Source organism: Eptatretus burgeri, chromosome 4 (genome assembly GCF_056783735.1).
Source record: "Eptatretus burgeri isolate ZD-2024b chromosome 4, Ebu_testis_v1, whole genome shotgun sequence".
Lineage (NCBI taxonomy): Eukaryota > Metazoa > Chordata > Myxini > Myxiniformes > Myxinidae > Eptatretus > Eptatretus burgeri.
The window spans coordinates 47,155,423-47,173,800 of NC_140964.1; the positions used below are offsets into that span (position 1 = coordinate 47,155,423).

The 18,378-nt window shown below is 45.3% G+C and overlaps 1 protein-coding gene across 3 annotated transcripts in view; it reads left to right on the plus strand.

Annotated features, from left to right (window-relative positions):
• Positions 1 to 18,378, plus strand: part of LOC147027969 (RNA-binding motif, single-stranded-interacting protein 3-like) — an 870,038-nt gene that overhangs the window by 457,146 nt on the left and 394,514 nt on the right. The window lies entirely within an intron of this gene.

Below are 18,378 nucleotides of genomic sequence, written 5' to 3' on the forward strand. Positions count from 1 at the left end.
GGGTTAACAAGGATATACAAGGAATTAAGGTGCAGGAGGAGGCCATTTGGCCTATCATGCCTGTGCCATACCAATACCAGATTTATTCAATCCGTCGATACCCCTTACCTTCGTGTGCAGCCTTTTGGCTGCTACACTGGTACTCATTTTGCCGACCTCAGAAGGATGACAGGCTGATTCAACCCCTGGTGTTAATTCAGCGGCCAACAGGGCTCAAACTCAGGACCATAGGATCCCCAGCCACCACCGTAACTGCTAAGCCAACACCACGTAACCTGAGGCGGTCTCTTCAGGTGGCTGCCTGGAATTTCCTATCCCAAAGAGAGAATGATCACCTGTCTCTGTTATCATCCGAGCTCCAGCATTTGGATATCGGTGTTGCAACACTCTCTGAGGTTCGGATACCAGATAGTGGCAAGATCATGGCGGGTGGTTGCAATACTATTAGTCTGGTCACTCTGATGGTTGCCATGCCCAAGGGGTTGCTGTTGCTATGTCCAATGGTAATTTAGGTAACACTGGTCAAGGAGTGTATTATGAGACTGAGGATTCATCACTCCTTGGGTGTCATTTCCTTGGTCTCTGTATATGCCACAACTGAGGTGAGTGATCTCACTGTGAAGGAGGCATTCTATGCCACGTTCGAGTTTGTGGTTGATCATTGCCCCAGGAGAGATACTCTTTTTGTCTTGGGGAATTTCAATGCATCGACTGGTACAGATAGGGATGGTTATGAGACACGTGTTGGTCCCCATGGGTCTGGAACTGTGAACCAGAATAGCACTAAGTTCCTTGACTTTGCAAGAAGTTATGGACTTAAGGTGGTGTTTCATGGTTTTAGTGCTCACAGGCTCATCGCTGGACTTGGTATTCCAGTGCTGGTGGTGTGGCAAAGGAGATTGACCATGTGCGCATTGATGGGTGCTGGAGGATGATTCATAACTGCAGGGTCTACTGCAGGTCAGTTCCTCAACACTGACCACCGGCTTGTTGTAGAAACTCTGAAGTTTCAGCTTGAATCCATGAGAATTGTACCATCCCAGCCTCGACTGGATTTTGGAAAGCTCAAGGATGAGAGGGTAGCTGAGGAGTTTGCAAACAGGCTGAGTGCAAATTTGGAGGTCTGCGTGTTTTCGGGAATCTTGAAAAGTTGTGAAGTACCTTCAAGATGACCATCCTTGATGATGCCAGTGAATGTCTTGGAACCCACCGTCAGACAAAGAAGAATTTTATCTCTCATGGGACACTGGATACCATTGAATAGAGTTGCAGGGCCAGGCTGAGTGGCAGAGCTGAGCTGTTCAGGGAGCTGATACGTGAAACTGCACTTTGTGCTGAGGTTGGACAAGAAGGCCTATATGCGAGGAATCTCTGAGGGGGTAGATCATCACCTGTGGTCAAGTGATTCTTGTCCTGCTTACAGAGGAATTTGTGCATTGCGTTCCTCCAAGCCCATCCCTCGGTCTACTGTAGTAAGAGTAGAGAGTGGTGGGCTCTTGTCAGAGTTGTCCGAAGAGAAGACCCACTGGGCCACCAGCTGTTGAGTTAGACATCATGGGTATAACTATCGCTATTGCTGACCCTCCAATCAACTGTGAACCACCTTCGTTTGTGGAAACACAGGCTGCAGTGAACCAGTTGAAAGGGGGTGAAGCTCCTGGGATTTGTGGGATCCATGCTGAACTTCTCAAGGCTGGTGAAAATGCTATACTTGCGTTGTTGCATGCAGTTCTGTGCTCTGTCTGGAACACAGGCATCATCCCAACTGACTGGAAGAGGGGCCTTGTCCCTTTCTGGAAAAAGAAGGATGATTACCAGGATTGCAACAGCTACTGAGGATGATGCTGCTTTCAGTGCTGGGCAAGGTTTTTGCTCAGATAATTACTGATAGGGTTTGCCACCATCTGCTTGAGCACCAGCACCCAGAGCAGTCAAGCTTTACATGAAAGAGGTCAACGATTGACCATATCCTTGCTCTCCGGGTCCTCACCGAACGAAGACGAGAGTTTTGGCAGAGGCTGCTCACAGCCAATGTTGATCTCCACAAAATGTTTGATTCAGTGAATCGGGATGCCCTCTCGAGGATTTTCAGTCTTCGTGGGGTGCCACCAAAACTGATCAATCTGATTTCTGAACTAAACTCTGATACTAAGAGAACTCCGAGGTGTGATGGTTCCATCTCCGCCTTATTTTCATTTGTTACTGGTGTTCGTCAGGGGTGTGTCCTGGCCCTCACACTTTTCAGCATTTGTATGGACTGTATTCTGGGGATGATGCTGGAGAGATCAAGCTGTGGTGCATCGTTGGTGAATGTCAAGATCTCTGACCTTGATTTTGCAGATGATGCAGTCATCTTTTCACAGACTCTGGATATCCTTTTGGGGGCCCTCGAAGTGCTGAATGAGGAGTCAGACCTGCTGGGATTATGGGTTTCCTGGTTCAAAACGAAGATCCAAGCTTTCATTGACATCTTGAATGCTGTTATCTTGTTTGTACCTGTTTGTGGTGAGGATGGTGAGGTTACAGAGAGATTCACTTACCTTGGCAGTGATATTCGTGTCTCTGCCTGTTGTGAGCCTGTGGTCAATAGATGTCTGGGTCGGGCCTGGGGAGTCATTCATTCACTGGATCATGGGGTGTGACACTGATATTCGAGGCTCATGAGTATTCGCTCCCACGTGGATGTCACCTTTGCCATTGTGCCTACAAACATGGTAGACCACTTCCTGGGGCAACTTGGCTGTGTATTCCCCAGCATTAACGTCACGAATGAATTGAAAAAGAAAGCAAACTGGCCTTTTTGGGTGTGGAGGTTCACCATAAGCCTGCTGGCTCCCTAAGGACTTCTGTTTACAGGAAACCAACCCACACCAGCAGATTACTGGACTTTAACTCCTGCAACCCAATCTCTCACAAACGCAGTGTGGCTGTCCTGCTCAAAAATGGGTACAGCAAGGGGGTACTCCCCACCTTGAAAGAAGCAAAATGGACAGAATGGAAAGAGCTAGACATGTTTGGGCACTGTGGGCTGCCACACTACCCGGGCCTTTCTGAAAGGATTGGCAGGATAGTATGCAGTGCATGGGTTGGTGTAGCCTACAAGCCTCTACCCACCATTCATAATGTAATCTCAAATAATAAGTGTGTGTGTGTGTGTGTGTGTGTGTGTGTGTGTGTGTGTGTGTGTGTGTGTGTGTGTGTGTGTGTGTGTGTGTGTGTGTGTGTCCTCCATAACTCCAAAAACATGTAACCTTGAAGCCTTAAACTGTGCATACATACCACGAGTACTCCAATGAAGTGCATGAGTAAATATTGGGTGTTTGGGTTAATTAAAACACCCCTTTTGAAGATAATTAATGGCGTATTTAATGATATCCTTTATAAAGCACATCCTCAGTCACATTGCTCTCCCTCGCTGGGGTCCGAATTCGTCATTTTGTTCGGCCTGCTCAACAATTCCTTGAGTTGGAACAGGGTGCAATGGTTTATTAACGACCAGTAAAAACAACCCGTCACTTCGCTAACAGTAATATCAAGTGGGTGGGGGTGGGGGAGAGAAAAAGTAAGGGGAGGAACAGAGAGGAGGGAGGGGACGGGTAGAGGAGGATGGGGGGAGAGAGGGGGTGGTGGGTATGGGAAGGGGGTGTTCTGGACATGCGTTTGATTGGGGGATTTGAGGGAAAGCTGGGGAGTAAAAAAAAAAAAAAGCTTTCATTTATTCAATTCACACATTCTTTGACACCCTTTCCTCTCCTCGACCTCTGAAAAGTTGTGTGGTGGGGGAGGGGGGTTGGGAGGAGGATAGCGTGAGGAGAGGGAAGGGAAGACAGCATGAGAGGGGAGGGTGGAAGGCATCACGGGGCGGGGGGAGGGAGCGTTCGGGGGGAGGGAGGCAGCGCAAGGGGGAGGAAGACAGCATGAGGAGGGAGGGAGGCAGTTTGAGGGGGTGAGGCAGCGTGAGGACGGAAGGAAGAACGAGGGAGAGGAGGCAGTGCGAGGGGGGAAGCAGCATTCGGGAGAGGAGGCAGTGCGAGGGGGGAGGCAGCGTGAGGAAAGGGAGGCAGTGTGAGGAGCGGGAGGGAGACAGCGTGAAGGGAGGGAGGCAGAGTGCGGGTAAGCTGTGTGAGGGGAGGTAAGCTGTGTTAGGGGAGGGGTAGGCTACATAAGGGGAAGGGACGGCAGCATAAGGGCAAGGGAAGGATGCATGAGGGGAGGGTAGCTAGCATACCAGGGCATTACTGAGGCGATAAAACACACCCAAACAGCAACGTTTTCTTTTTAACCACCATGTTCCATGTAAAACTGGGCGGGAGTGTTTAAAAATTAAAACCCTTGTAATCTACCTGGCAAAGGCCTCCCTGCATGCATGTCCCAACACATATGCATTCCTCCAACCTGCTCGCATGCAGGCAGTGGCGTATCAAGGAAAAATGCCGCTTGGGGCGAGATGTCAAATTACCGCCCCCTCGTAACTCACATGCTGAATTAAACATAAAGCCTAATTAAACAACGTTATTGCAAATCGAATCAAGTACAGCACATTTGCAAATAAACAGTTACACCTTTGTTTTACACCTTTGTTTTCCACCTTTCAAAATCGTCATCGACCTACGAAGCGTTCAGGAGAACAGGAACTAGATGCATTGGCGTACTCAGGGGGTGCGGGGAGGGTGGTGCAAGTGACATTATTATTATTATTATTACTTACCGAAGACAGTAACTCGGTCATAAAGTTAATTTATTTGTAACACTTCCCAGAATAATCTTGATTTCAAGAAGGGCACGTGTAAGATATTGGCCAAATATAAAAATAAACCACCAGTTGATCATCCCGCTTGCTTCCTTTTTTTGTACCCGACTCTATTATTACTTGTTATTTTGTCAAACATCCCGGAAAACCCCAAAAAAATCAAAAATCGCACCGTGTTAAAAGGAAGTTGTGTAGTGAAGCTGATACACCGCTTAAAAGGTGGCCCTGTGGGGGACTGACGCGTACTTCCCCAACAGGCGGGGTGACCTTACTGTCCTGATGCACAAAGGATAACACAAAAAAACTAAACAACAACAAACTTATCGAATGAAACAGGGTGATTTAGAAAGGTTCTTCTTCATTTTTGTCGGATGGATGGAAGGAAGGACATGAGGTCTTATTTAAGCGGTTTGCACCAATTAAAATCTATTTTATTTCCAATTTGCTTACTACAGGTTCAGTACTGTAACTTGCTTGATATTTGACTTGCACACATGATGTGTTTTCTGTGTGTTTGATTTTTAAAATCATTCATCTCCGGGGAGGGGTGAGGGTGCCAAAGGAAGGGTCCGCCCTGGGTGTTAAATACTCTAGTTCTCTCTAGGTACACCCCTGATGCGACGGGAACACAGGAATGAGACGAGAACGGCGAATTGGAATGAGCTACAAACACAGGAATAAGCTACGAACATAAGAATGAGACGCGAACGCTTCATTGCCTCGTCTTCGAGTTTAGTTTCCCAGCATGCCGCATGCTCATTTTTGCCCGCCCCCTCTCTTTGAGACATCATTGGCCGCAACCATTGGTCAGCAAATGGAGAGCGGGGCCATTTGCACAGTTCAACCCCTCCCTGCGCTTGCGCATTCACACACCGTGGGAAAATTGTCCTCAGAAGTGTTGATAGTGATAGATGATAGATGCAACAAAACAAATTTGCCGCCCCCAAAAGTGCTGCTTGGGGCGGCCACCTCGTTCACCCCCCTACCCCCGCCCTCCCTGTTACGCCAGTGCATGCAGGCACGCAAAAGCCCCACTATGTCTGACCTCCGTGTGTGCTGTCTATGTACCTCTCCGTTTTGAGCCGCTGCCGACTATCATTATATTGCAGAAACTATTAGTGTATTTATATGAATATTTTGTCGTGAAAGCAGATTGCACAAAACAGGAAAAGAAAACTGCATATGTAATTGCCAGAAAAAGACCCCTGTCGACTCTCTCATCATGGATTGTAAAAGCAGGTTATAGAGGACATCGTTGCACCAAAGGAAGTTCCACTTTCTGTACGTTCTTATTCTTTTCTTCACTTAATATAATAATCCAAACAGAGGAAAACTTTAGCTTAATGTTAATTTTTATTCGTTTTTTAAAACTTTTGTTTTAGCAATTATGCAAAGATTGGTATTTCCATCAGTGAAACAACAGGTCTTACTTCCAGTGGTTTTGAAATGAACAACCAAGCAGCTTGGTGAGCACTTGCCAAGTGGCTTAATCACTTAAGCAAGCACTCCAATGGAATGCCTGGCTTGGTGGCAGTGATTGCCCATTGCCGTCGGTCATGTAAACCCATGAAGCCAGAATTGCCCAAGCAATGTCTGAATTGGATAAATGAACATTTTTTTTTTTAGCAGTCGGACTGCTGCTAAGTTCGATTTTGGAGCTTAAATTTTGTAATTTGGCTCAGTTTAAGAGATTCTCTTGGTTATGTCACGTGTGGAAATGAAATGAAGTCAGGAACGCTGGCATCTCCGGGCGTTGATAAGCATTGCAGTGTACACAGCGATTCTTTGCTATGATGAATAGGCATTCGATAATATGAGTGAGGAAAATGAAAAAAAAAAAACTTTATCATCACAAAATCGTTGTCGCCTGTTCCAAATGAAGGAAACATTGAGCAGGCCAAAAATATGGTTGCTTCAGACCCCAGTGAGGTAACCCAGGATGCGCCTTAAACCCCCAGAGAGCGAAATGGCCGAGGAGCGCCTGATAAAGGATATCATTTAATAAGGCCGTTAATTATCTTCAAAAGAGATGTTTTAATTAACCCAAATACCCAATTTTCACTCTTTTACTTCCATGGAGTTCCCTTTGTGTGCATGAAAAGTTTCAGACTGCTCGGTTTCATGGTTTTGCAGTTATGGAGGACACACACACACACACACACACACACACACACACACACACACACACGTCATTTTTTCACACACAACTGTTCCAAGCAATTCCATCACACACACACAAAAAAAAAACCAAGCACACAAAAAAAAGCACACACACACACCCATACACCCATACACATAAACAAACATACACACACACACACTCATACACAAACACACTCACACACCCATACACATAAACAAACATACACACACTCATACACTAACACACTCACACACCCATACACATAAACAAACATACACACACTCATACACTCACACACCCATACACATAAACAAACATACACACACACACACACACACACACACACACAAACACACACAAACACACACATAAACAAACATACACACACACAAACACTCATACAAACAAACAAAAACAAACACACAGAAGCTTCATGATAAATCCTCAAATGGAGAGAGATAGAGAGCGTTGTGGGATCAAAGGGGACAGTGATGTTGGCAGATATCATAAGTATATTGTGATTGGATTGTTGTGATCTGTTTGGCTGGTGTGAATGTTGTACTGAAGGTATATTTGAGATGATCCCATTGCTTTGATCTTGGCTCTGGTTCAACCTGATTGTTTCAACTATTTTAATTAAACCATGACCCAGTTCCCCCTCCTCACATTAAATAAATAAGCGAAAACGAAAAGATCAAAACAAACAAAACCAAGACTCTGTCTCCCCTGTTATGAAAAGCGATGTCTTGTCTGCTCTGTATCTCGTTGCCCTCCCTTCACCTCACTAAATCCATTCCCTTTTCTTATTCCTATCCTCTTCTCCCCATTTCCTTTCCTTCTGCCAGTCTTTCTCCCCCATGACCACCACATGGTACGCCGTACGCGTGTTGAGAGAACACTGCTTGAGTATCATCTATCATGAATGCTGGGAGGGAGGGGACTTACCCCAGGCGAGATGAGCCGACTGGCCTTTTCTTGTGCTCAGTTAACTGTGTAACTAATGTACATGTCAGAGATTCTGCAACCTGAAGGGTTGTGTGAAGCACAAACCCACTGTATTGACTATTAGATGATTGTTTTCAGCGTCGCCATTTAAACCCCGGGTCAAAGGTAATTGGCAGAACTGCATGGCGTTCCTGCTTTAGCAACCGGATGACTGATATTAAGTTTGAGCTCCGAGCCAGAAATCTTGGTTTGCGGGATGAAGGAAAAGCTCCAAGCATCTCCTGACAAAATAGCTTTCAGAAGCCATCTTCTCGATGCCATGATCAATTTTATCCCTGCAGAGAGAAAATGTCAAACTTGTCAAGAGCTTTATCTGGGCCGAGGGCCATGCGAGGCAACACTTTTCAAACAATACATATCGTGAGAACGCCTTGAATTATAACTCTTGCCATCAAAAGCCACCATTGTGCCAGATGAATTTTGGGTTAAGCTAGCTTACTTTCCTCTTGTGATACCATCGGTGTCCGATGGATGGTGACATAAATAGGGAACGTCCCGAGAGGATTTAACACCACTGCCTAGTGCCAACAAACTTTGAAGAAATCATTTAGAGAAGCCAAATTAATAGTCGCACATCTGACATTGTTGCCAGCATCGAATTTCCTGACTACACTTGCTGTGGGCTCCAACAATGATGACTTGCGCATTGTTTTTTTTTTTTCTTCTTCAATGGTGATGTGTTCATGGAAGTTGGTGAGGCACTTTAAGCATTTTGATGCCTCGTGGTGTCCATTTTTCATTTCTCTTTCATCATCTACTGAGACTAACAAGCATTTTTTTTCATACCCATTCCAGATAATCAGGAAGTGTTTTCTGCACAGGCTGATCTGTATTCGTGTTCTCTTCCGATCACTTTGCTCAACGCGATGGGATTCAAATCCGATATGCTGTGTCGATTCATCCATTCTCTCCCGACTCATGTACTTGTGTTCATGTAAAATAACATAGGCATCAGAAGCCAGTGGGGGAGGGGGGGGCACTGTCCCCAATAAAATCACAGTCTGTGGGGTGTGGGCAAACATATTGTTTTGCCTCCAGATTTTTTCAGACACCGTTCAGTTATTGTATTTCCTATTTTATGTTGGCTGCCTTTGATTATAATAATATGGGTTCCTTTACATGGACCTTCAGTGCAGGAGAAGGCCATTAGGACCATCAAGCCTGTGCAGTGGTTGCCAACCTATGGTTGTTTGTCCATGTTTTATCCTTTTTAAATTCTGAACATCAAGCAAAGAAATGGTACGTGCCATTTTTAAAAGTATTTGGTTTATATGACTTAGCCAGGGTTCGAACCACCGACCTCCCAGACTCAGAACGACGGATGCTCTAACTGTAATGCCACCGAGTCTGGATTTCCCTGATTAAGTTCGAGTTTCCACTCTCTCCCTTTGACACCCCATGACCTCCCCTGGTGATGCCCATGAGAGGTGGGATGAGAATATGGCGGTGAGATTAAGGTAGGTAAATTATGAGATGAGAGAACGAACAGCATGTATGAGCATTGCATGACCCCTGATGTCACTTCCACCCTTCCATTGTGGGGTGGCTTTGTGCTTTCTAGCCCACATCTCAGCGTTCTTGCCCCTCAAATGGAAGTATGTTCCAATGCCTGTGAAGAAGTCTCCTTATGTCCCTGTCCTATGCATTTCATATTTGTACAAGCCCCTCCATCCATCCATCCATCCATCCATCCATTCCAAACATATATACATGTCCATCCATCCATCCATCAGGACCAAACTCTGTGCAGAGAGTTGGTGCTGCCTCAACAGTCACCTTGGCTATTGGGCACAATCCTGGACGGCTCGCCACTCCGACACAGGATACCAGCAAGCTGGCACTCATTTTGTCGACCTCGGAAGGATGACAGGCACAGTCAACCCCACCTGGTATTAATTCAACAAACGAATGGAATTTGAACTCAGGATCCAAGGATCCCAAGCCCCCCCCCCCCCACCTTCACCATTAATCCAACACCAGGCATACAAGTCCCCCCAGGAGCCATCTTCCATCACAAAGATAAGCTGATGGAGTGCAGACTGTGTTCCAGTTTGTCGGCTGTATTGTTTTTATCCCGAGTTTCTCCGCTAATTAGATGCTCCAGGTTATTTCACAACCACTCAAGGAGACATTAATTTAATCAGAGAAAATTTGAATTTTTTTTTTTTTTTGAGGTTATCTGTAATGCTTGCTTTATTAATATCCCGACGGTCTAATGTTTGGGTATTATAAAACAACGTGCTTGCAGACGTAAGGTGATTTACCACATGGTCAGGCATTGCATTGTGCAGCAATTTTCATGAGTGTAATGACTGATGTGTTTTAATGAACTTGAGTTGATAGAATTTCCAAGAATTAATATTCGGGCATATGTTGTATGACAGATATAATGTTGGCACCTTTGGAAAGTTGGTTGATTTTGGCAACTGTAATGATTACAAGGGCATACAATGTGGGCCAGAATTTGACAGCTTAATCTGTTTAAATTGCCTCAGCTGACAATTATAGCTTCTTCCTACTGTGATCATCCAATAAAGATACTTTAATAATGCTTGTCATATTATTATACATTACAGGTTCGTTGCATTATTATTGAAACCTGTATTGCGATGTACCAGTTCAGACCATGATGAATGTAGAGGTATTGTGTCTTCAATGCAATTGGCTTTAAATTAGACCAGGAGATCTTATGGAAACCTTTTTTTGAGGGGGTTTTCTTCACTTCGCTACACTTTTCCCAGCCACTGCAAAACACAGGCCGTGGCACAGGAGTTGAAAAGCTTCAAATCATCTCGTCTGCACAGCTCTGGTAAGAGAGGGCAATCTAGGATATGCTCCGTTGTTTGAGGGGCCTTCTCAAGGTCACAATCAGTTGGGCCATTTTGATTATATATCCCACCTTCTGCATAAGGGCTTTGCAACATCCAATCCCAGTCCTGAGGAAATTGAGACACAGCCAAATTGGCTATCCATGTCTCACTGCTTCCTTTTGGCAGGCTCCTCAGGGTCAAGTGACAGCTTGTGAGGTCTTGATTGCAGGTGTGTTTACCAAGCATCCACCCTGCAGATGTAGGAGTTGCCATCCAGGGGCTGAACAGCATGGAGGAAGCTGTTTCTGGACTTCAAACTCTTGGGTGCTGGCTCCTGATTGAAGAGTGGGTGGCGAGAGTCACATTCCTGCTCGGTTCTTTCTGTTTGTGAGGAGACTGCCAATCTGATCAGTGGTGGAGCAATACCACCTAGCAAATAGAGGTCGTCCACTCACGTCGTTTTAAGACAGCCAGAAAAATCTCTGCAGGCCGTGTTGAGGACTGGATCCATCTTTGTGACATGTGAGGAATGGCCCCAAACAGGACAGGCATATTCAGATGCTGAATAACACAGGACAAGGGCGGTGCTTAGTATGGTCCCAGTGTCTGTTCCCCATTTGGAGTCGATCAGCTCCCTCACGATGTTGTTTCTGGTTCCTACCTTCACTTTTGTCTTGATGACATGATCTTTATAGCTGAGGCTAACTCCGAGATATATTTGTGTGGGGTCATGAGTCAGTCTTCTCCCATACCAACAAATAATCAGCTTTCGATTCGCATTTCTGTTCTTAAGATGAAAGGTACTGATTTGCGTCTTCTCTGGATTAGCCCAGAAGTGTCGCAAGTGGTTGATGGCATAGTCATTGGTTAATCCAGTTTGTAGATCAGTGAGGGGCTGCTCCACATACCTTTTCAAGGAATTGATCATGGGATGCAATGCAGATATCATTGGCATAAAGGAAACTCCTAGTATTTGGATGTATGGGTGGTTGTTTCTTTATACATTGAACAGTAAGGGAGCAAGACCATTGCCTTGAGGTAGTCCATTCCTCTGTCTATACCATCTGCTGCATTTAGCCATGTGGTCCAAAAAGAAATGTCTACTGGCCAGCAGGTTTTGAATCAGTCCTGTCAGTCTTACATTTTTTATTATGTGGAATAACTTCTGTACAAGAATGCTGTCATTGACTATCATAAATGGCAGACAGGTCAACAAAGTCTTCTTCACTCAAATAGGCCTTCAGGAGTGCTACTCACTGGGGCAATCCTCACTGTAGCTAACCTCACTGGGATTGGAATCGATAAAACTACCTTCATCGTAATGGGCCACACTCGAGCCCACCCCCCCCTCACCGAGGTGTTCCTCGCTTGATATCCCCTCATTGGAGCACTCCGTGCTCAAGCTACGCTAACAGGGATGTTCCTCACTCGTGCTACCCTCATTCACTTGAGTTCCCCTCAGAGGGACGATCCTTGCTCACGCTACCATCACTCACTAGAGCTACCTTTTCAGGGGAAGCCTCACTCAAGCAATCCTCACCAGAGCGGGCCTCACCCAAGCTAACCTCACCAGGCGGGCCTCACATGAGCTACCCTCATAAGGGTGGGCATTGCTCAACCTACGCTAACGGGGCATCTGTCATTCAAGCTACCCTTACTGGGGTGTCCCTCGCTCGAGCAACCCTTACTGGGGCAGGCCTCGCTTAAGCAATCCTCACTAGAGTGGGCCTCACTCAAACAATCCTTGCCGGGGCAGGTGTCACTCGAGCTCCCCTCACAGGGGCATTCCTTGCTTGTTCTGCCCTCACTCACTTGAAGTACCCTCACAGGGTGGTCCTCTCTCAAGCTATCATCACCAGTGTGGGTCTCCCCTGAGCTAACCTCACCGGGTGGGCCTCGCTTGTGCTATCCTCACCCGGGAGAGCCTTCCTTTAACATCCTCACTGGGGGCGATTTTCTCTTGAGCTTCCCTCACTGGGGTGATCCGTCCTCGATCTCCCCTCACCTTGCCAGGGCAGGCCTCGCCCTACCCTCATCAGGACGGGCTTCGCCTGAGCTACCCTCACCAGGGTGGGCTTCACCCGAGTTACCCTCAGCAGGGCGGGCCTCGCCCGAGCTACCCTCACTAGCGCGGACCTTTCCCGAGCTATCCTTACCAGGGCAGGCCTCGCTTGAGCTAACCTGGACATGGTGTTCCTTGCCGGGGTGTGCATCGCTCGAGTTACCCTCTCTGGGGCGTTCCTCACTCAAGCTACCCTCCACGGGGCATGCCTCGCTCAAGCTACCCTCGCAGGGACGGGCCTCACATGAGCAAACCTTTCCGGGTTGGGGGGGGGGGCTCGCCAGAGGTACCCTCACCTCAACTTGGCTGGCCTCCCTCGAGTTACCCTCACCTCACTGGGGGCGGTCTTCCCTCGAGCTACCGTCACCTCATCAGGGGAGGTCCTCCCTCAAGCTAATCTCACCTCAATGGGGGTAGTCTTCTCTCGAGTTAACCTCACCTCACCAGGGCAGTCCTCACTTGAATGAAACTCCCTATGATTTTTCGTTTCGTTATTTATGTAGAGTAGACAGTGGTAAACGAAGCAGTTCATTGCTCTCTACATATTTCATTCTTTGTGCGTGTATCTTTTATTGTAAATTTAAATTTTGCTCTGACCTTTCATTGTAAGTACATGATTTTGTAATTTAGTCATCTCAGTTTCCCCAAATTTGTGTATTTCTGTCACCCAAATGCATTTGGGATTTAAACACAACATTGGGGTTACTTGAGACCATGCTTTTCACCATATCTCTAATAAATATGGGACTTTTTGATATCTTCGACAAATTCCAATTGCTTAACACACCTGGAACAAACATTTTGTTTCATCTTTTCCTACACACAATTTTTTCAGGATGATACCTTAGGCTTACATTGTGTCGATTTATTGCAAAAACACTTTTGTGGGGAATGTGGAGATGTGAAACGGTTGTGAAAAAGGTGATGTTGTGATGGGAAGAGGCGCCAATGATTGCAAGTTAAGCCTTGCAGGAGGTGTGGACCCCGTTGATGTGTGGTCTCTGCTGGCGAATCGTGCAATTTGTCAATAAAGCATACAGTGTACAATGTGCAACCTGCAACCACACACTTTGAAGGAAACCTGGAATCCATATGCAGGGTGAATTTGAATGAGTGTGCACTTGCTTGTATTTCTTAGCGATTAGATTTTTGTTGTTTTTCCAAAGAAACAAAACGATGACGTGTTTTGGTGGAGGTGTTGAAGTTGAGTTGCTGTAATTGCTGATGTTGTTCATGGAAATATCAGGACTTTAACCCATCACTTAGACATCAGCGACAATTATTTTGATGAGAGTGGGTGAATTAATCGTTGGAGCATCTGCTCTGAGTTGAGGAGGTTGGTGATTCAAACCTGACCCTGGCTGAGTCATGCCAAATACTTAAAAAAATGGGAAGTGCTGCTTCCTTGCTTGACGCCCAAAAAATGATAGAGCACGGACAAACAACCATAGGTTGGCAACTCCACACGCTGATGGGACATGATCTTTTCTACACCCGTTAAACTTCACTGACCCCTCCCAAAATTTTGCTTCGGTATCCATCTGGTCCACCCCTTGTGTTCTCCCTTACCCCTCATCATTACCTGCATCCCTTGTTTGTCCGTGTCCATCTACTTTATCCCTCCACCCTACTGTTGGTGTTTCCCCTTTCTCCTGCTGTTCCCTTTGTTATGTTGTGTCCTGATCTGTCCTGTGTCCGAGCTCTTCCATGTCTTAGCCCTTAAAAATTAAAAACAATTAAAAAACACTTGCGCAGGCTTGGTGGGCCTCATGGTTCCAAGCTATGGGTTGAAGTTCCTTTTAATTTCACTTGTATTGTGTGATTATCATCTTTTTCTTCTTCATTCGTTTTTCATTTCGCAAAACCCATCCTTTCTTGCATCAGTGTGTCGAAGTCATCTTTTGGTTTTCAAGTTTTATACTTATTGGTAACTTCAGGGTAATTGAAATGTCAAATTCACGATTTGTTTCTTTCTGAAGGATTTCAGTCGACATAACAGAGACCTACCCTGATGTAATATTTTTTAACCGGTGGCGTTGAATTCCATTGCGCGGATTATGGATATGCTAACTGTTAAGTCACCGCAGAAGTGGTCGCTCAAACGGCATTCGACTCTGGCACTTCACTGCAGCTGAAAAAAGGAATAACCCTCAGACACACTGCTCCGAGCAGGCGTTTGCTTTTATACACCAAGGTATCCCAAGGTATTGCCTTGGCAGTGGATGTTTTGTTCTGGAAAAGAAGCAAGCAACTGCCTGGCAGATGGAATGTGAAACACTTCGATTCCCTTGATTTCCTCCACAGGCTGACGGGACAGCTGAGGCCTGCCAGAGTTTGAAGCGAATGAAATCGTGCAGCATTTCAATCCAGCTGAGGCCTTATGCTTTCAACAACACGCATCTTCTTCCATCTGTTTATACCTATGTCAGGGAGCATTTAATTTGGCAGTGTGAAATAACTGACACACGTATGACCATATCCTCTAATTGATTGCGGTCAATGTGGTATTAAAATATACATGTTTGCTTTGCACTGTCCGCAATGACTCGCTCCATTTATCTTGGCATCGCTCATTTTGCGACCGGCACCACATTATAAGGCTCTCAGCCATAAGCTCTGTGTTTTGTGACGTTTCTCACAGTGGAGGCGATGAGAAATGAATTGATTGCTCTGCCTCTGTTATCACGATTCTGATTAATCTCTCGAGCAGTGCTAATCGGTGTGATGTGACTTTGTAGCGGGTGAAAGGGCACTTGGTCCTTACCTTTCTAAAGCATTCCTATTATGTCTTCCGCATTATCACGACCTCATTTTAGTTCTTCAATCTGGCAGGAGAGACCAGTGGGAGCTTGCTTACCTTCTGAGCTGTCTGCTTCTGATCGGACAAAGTCTCTGGTGTGCTCGCAAAAGGGTACTGCATCATAGAGTATGCCTTCCTCTAGAGAAAACGAGCCAGTGGTCCTGTAGCAATGTGAGGGTTGAAGATCATCCCTTTTTGGGTTTTGATCTGAGTGCATGCCTCATGATGATGTGACCCCAGGTTTGAAACCCCACTGAAACTTCCCTGACTACTCGGCCTTAAATGAGTGAGTCTTCATCTTTATCCTTCACTGTCACAGCAGAGCTGATGCAGCAGTGAAAATAAAAGGCCAAATAAATGTTTGGTGCTACATTTAAACATGAAAGCACTTCTAAAAAATTCATTGGGGGAAGTGGGGGAAGGTAGGTGAGTGAGTCATCAGTAATGGTGTGGCTGATATCAATATCAAGTGAGAATCACAGGGATTTCTATTGTAATGAAATGGTACAAAGCAACGCTGTAAAATGTATTTCTGTTCCAGTGCATTAACTGTACTGATGGAATCGTGCATAGGTTTTTGAAGTCCTTCACTACAAAGTTACCCCAGGGATGAAACCACAACCATTATGCAATTCCTCCCCCCACCCCTGCCCAACCCCTCGTTCATTCTTGTCTGTATTTGTGTGGAAAGGATGTCTTTTTCAGTTGAAAATGTAGAATAGGGAAGAGCAGTAGTGAGTAGCTCAGACATACAAATGATAGTGATGAGCAGATCGAGAGATTTCAAGCAATAAGTCATGTTCTTACCGTAGCATGACAGCGGCTCCTTCTTCTCACTCGACTTCCCTTGAAAGTATGCTATACAGTGTGGAGCAAAGGCCTGCTTTCTGATTCGGCTGACATTTGGCATTTTCATAACAGCAAGCTTTTATGCCAAAGTACAATGGCAACCCTTTGTATTTCCATAACAGCAACTCAAAGCTCCAGGGCTCGGGTGCGGCCAGCTGCAGTGAGTCTCACCACACGCCTTGTTTCAACGGAAGATATATTCCAGGAATCGTCGTTTTGATCTTTCAGGCTGTAAAAATAAACAGAATATCTTGAAAAGCTTTGCTTCACCACCATTTTGTTTATTGGTTGCCTTTATGATAAATCCACAGCCGACTTTCCCCGATTCCCACGGCTGGTCAGTTCTTCAGCCCGTGTAAGTTCGGTGTCATTTTAGGTCATGCACACCAAGACGATATCCAGCTGGGCATTTTGAAACTTAAAACATCAAAACTTCCAGCTCTCTCTATTGAGCGAGTCAAACAGCTGTGGCATTATTCTCAGCAGAACAGACTCAGGATGATTCCTCCTTTTTTGCTGTGTGCAAGAGAACTAACTTTACTCACTGCAGCTCTCAGTAAGCATAGGTTTGCATGTGGAATTCTACAAATGGCAACGTTTTATGTCTTATTCTGATTATCATTGGTTCCACATGCACCATTCCCCACCCCTAATTCCCACAAGGCAAAATGAGGGTTTCTTGATTAATCCCTTAAAAATTCTGCTTCCTCTTGGATATGTCAGAGTACAGTGGAACCAGTGACCAACATTTTTCAGTTTCAGTTAGCTTTCCATCTCACCATCAGGCCATTTTGGCCCTGATCTGGCAAAGCTCCTCCATGAAATGGAGAAAATACAGAGCTCGCTTTGGCCACAAACAAGCATGCAGCCTTCCACCTTTCCATTCAATACTGAACTTAGTCGTGCTGTAATTGTATTTCAAGGTTGACAACCTGAAGTAGGCTGTGAAGACCTGTGGGAGGAAGTCTGGATTCTGTTCGGTATTCTGCTTAGTTGTCCCTGGTGTATGGCCTGACGTTAGAAAGACATAGATGTACACAGTCTGGTTGCATAACAAAATCTCAAGACAGGCTCATTGCTTGTCAGAAGCTGAGAAGACATTCTTACTCTTATCAAAAGCCAGAAAATGGTGGACAATAACTTTGGATAAAACTACAGGTAAGAATGGGAAAGAAATATTCAAACTTTATTGGCAGTTATAAAATACAGATTTTGCCCTTCATAATACATGGGCCTGTTATTAATCAGTGATAATATTGGTAGGAGTTGTGGAAGCAATGATGAGCCACCAGAATGTATGAACAGTGGATTAAGGAAGCTGGCTGGCATTGAGGTAAGCAATTTATAGAATCTGTAAAAAAATAAAAAAACTTCTAAAGATCCTGAACAAACTGAAGAGGTGCAAAGTGTTGGTATGTCATCACTTTTCAGAGAATAGCGACAGACATAGAGTGTTGGAATTGTGCTCGTACTTCCTGGTGGATCTGCCTGAGATAAATTGAGGGAAGAGGTGAGGTTGGAGTGATGCAGAAATGGAAGTTGAAAGGAAACCTGCAGGCTGCCAACTTGACTGCAGTGATCAGGCACTGTCTCCGCATGATGGAGAGAGATGCCAATGACAGGATCAGGAAGTGTCAAATGAGACATTGGGTCTTTCACCAAGGGCTGATTAGAGATGGGGCCAGGATGACCATTTGGTCTGGGCCTCAAGCTCAAAGGGGACCTTACATTTAGACACTTGTTAACTTTTTTGGCATAAGTTCTGTGACTTCTTGTTTTTACGTGCTTCTCTAACGGATCAAAATGTGTAACACACTCTCAGCTTAGATATGCACATTTTAGCAGGTAAGATGTGTGATTTGGTCAGTGACATACATTGTTTGTTAATTTATATAGATTTTGTCATATTAAGAGTTTAAAATATTAAGAAATATTAATAAAAATATATCGATTTTGATG